This window comes from Halichoerus grypus, chromosome 3 (genome assembly GCF_964656455.1).
Source record: "Halichoerus grypus chromosome 3, mHalGry1.hap1.1, whole genome shotgun sequence".
NCBI classification, from domain to species: Eukaryota; Metazoa; Chordata; class Mammalia; order Carnivora; family Phocidae; genus Halichoerus; species Halichoerus grypus.
Window position 1 is genome coordinate 82831197 of NC_135714.1, and position 2733 is coordinate 82833929.

The following is a 2733-nucleotide window of genomic DNA, read 5'->3' on the forward strand; positions in this document are numbered from 1 at the left end:
TAACTTTTAAAAGGTTTATCTTAAATAGGATACTGTAGTAATCATATTTATTCATTCATTCACTCCACAAATATTTCTTGAACACAATAAATGTCAGCCACTGTTTTTAGCTCCAAAGATAACTGGGAAACAAGAAAGTCAAAGTTCTGCTCCCATGAAGGATGATAAAGACAGCTAGAAACGTACAGACAAACATCCATACATAACTTTACACAGAGTACAGAGATAGGTGGTTAGCTAGAGAACACTTGGTAACTAATTTAGATTTTTGGGTGAGGGGTGGCTTCTCAAAGAAGCTGATAATGTGATCAGAGACATGAATTACATAAAGGACTCAGCTTTGTGAAGCTGGGACAGGGAATGAACATTCCATGCAGGCAGAGCTGACCACATAATTTGTGGGGCCCCTTGCAAAAAGAAAATGTGGAACCCCTTGTTCCAAAAGCAGAAAAAAATACCATTAAATGTGCTAAAATATAAAGCTTTCTCATTTCTTCTATGGTCTTTCATTGGACTTGATACAGTATTTTTTATTTGTTATATTAATATTATGATATATTAATGTTATTCTCAGCAAAGAAAATTAAAATTTATAATTATTAAATAAATGTTACCACTCATCTTTATATTGTGTCATGCCAGTTTTAAATGCAAAAGTAAGAGAATTTAACTCACAGGTGGTATCTCCTCACAGATGGCATCATGAATATTGCACAATTTTTTATTTCAGAGCTTGTATATACATATATCTTTAACTCATAGCAGAAGCATTGTACAAAATTGATTCAACTATTTTTCTCAGCTGCTTTTTTTACTTTTTTTTTATTTTTTTTTTGTGGAACAAGAACTAAGTTTATTTGTTCATTTCTTGCACTTGAAGTATTCCTCGATGACATCCTTCACCTGAGACTCTTTGCCATAGTCCTTAACCACCACACAACTGCAACCAACCACTTTATGGGGTTTTCCCTCTGTCAATTTTACAGAGGCCTACCCATTCCCCTAGTTTCTTGTTGTCATCAACCTTGATTAGGTTGATTTGGTGTTCAACACAAAGGGCCTCCACCAACTTGACATACATAGGCTCATCACAGTTGGATGCAAGCACACAAAGATGGGCCTGGCGCTTGTCTAAGGCTTTGGCAGCTTCGCGAATTCCACGTGCCAGGCCGTCGTGGATGAGGGCGGTCTTCAGCACCTCTTGTAAAGCAGTATTAACGTCCATCACACCTCCAGCATCAATGCCTTCCTCGGCCATGGCGGTGGATCACGAGGGTAGCCGAATCTTGACTGCACGTGACCTTCCGCCTCCGCACGACTGGGCGGCGGCAGGGAAAGAGCTGTTTTTTTTACTTCTTGATAGGCACACATTCTATAAACATTCTCCACCTTGAGCTTAACTTATAAGTAAGGAAGGACTAAATGAAGATGAACATGGGTTAGTTATCCTATTTTTCTCTTTCTTTCTATCTCATGATTCTCAGTGTAGGTGGTTAGCTAATACTGGGAAGACACATGAGCAAGAAAGGTTATGGATAGGGCTCTTTGATTATTCATGCTTCTTAAAACATTACTGCTTCCTTTCAATGTTTGAAGCAAGTTCTGGTTCTCAATAGAAGGTGTGCCATCTCAGAGCTGGCAGTGTGCCTGCTTACTAGACATGCTTACCTTGTACTCACTTTGAGTCATATTGAACCTCTACTACACACTGTAGGTCTACCAGAATTCTGTGGTCATGGGGCCCTGTAAGTGCTACATGCAAATAAGGTGGCAATGAATGATGGAAATATTGTATGTATTTCCTCTGCTCACCCATGTGTTCCACCGTGCCACTGAATTTCACTTACAAAACACAAGTTAAAAGATAAAATTATTTAAAAATTTGAGATTGCATCAGTAGGGCATTAAACCAAGTATGGGGCCCTTTTGATAACAGGGCTCTATGTGATTCCACAGGTCACACACCCATGAATCTGGCCTTCCAGGCAGATCAAGAACTTGTGTGAAGGCCTGAAAGCAGAAATGAACTTGTCACTTTTTAAATGAGAAAGCAGGCCATTGAAGCTTGGTGGGTGGAGAATGGAGGAGATGAGGTCAATGAGGAAGGAACTAACAGATGACATAGGGCTTTGTTTGCCAGGCTAAGAAGTCTGATGTTTACTCTAATTTTGATTGGAAGCCATTGGAATATTGTAAACTAGGAACATCATGATCTGATTTACATTTTTAAAAGATCACTCTCCTTTGGAATATGAAGTAGTCCCAGAGAGGTAGTGATTTGAACTATGGTGGAAAGAGTATAGATGGAGAGATGTGCAAAATTTAGGATATGTTTTAGAAGTTGAGTGAACTTGGCTTCTATTGGGTTAGGTGTATGGTATGAGGGGAAAGAGCAAGAAGAGATAATTAAGGTGGTTTTTTTTTTTCCCTTGTTCAATGAGGTGAGGAAGACTAGTGGTAGAACAGGTTTGATGGATATAGGAAATTTCTTTTGGCCAAGGTGAGTCTGAGTTGCCTGCTAAAACTCCAAGTGATTTTGCCAAATTGGCTATTTAATGTAAGGCCTAACAGTTGGTGAATAAATAAATATAGCTTAAAGTAACATATAGAGCAAACTTAGAGAATTATAAGTTATTCACCATTTTTCTCTGTAGGAGAGGTGACTGGCTCTTCTTCAGATGGTCAGTTTCAGTGCACAAGCTAACAAGGTCACAAATAAAATCTTCCTTTTCT

The 2733-nt window shown here is 38.6% G+C and overlaps 1 pseudogene; it reads right to left on the bottom strand.

Annotated features, from left to right (window-relative positions):
- Nucleotides 1-790: 790 nt before the first annotated feature.
- Nucleotides 791-1319, bottom strand: LOC118537978 (small ribosomal subunit protein eS12 pseudogene; annotated as a pseudogene).
- Nucleotides 1320-2733: the final 1414 nt, after the last annotated feature.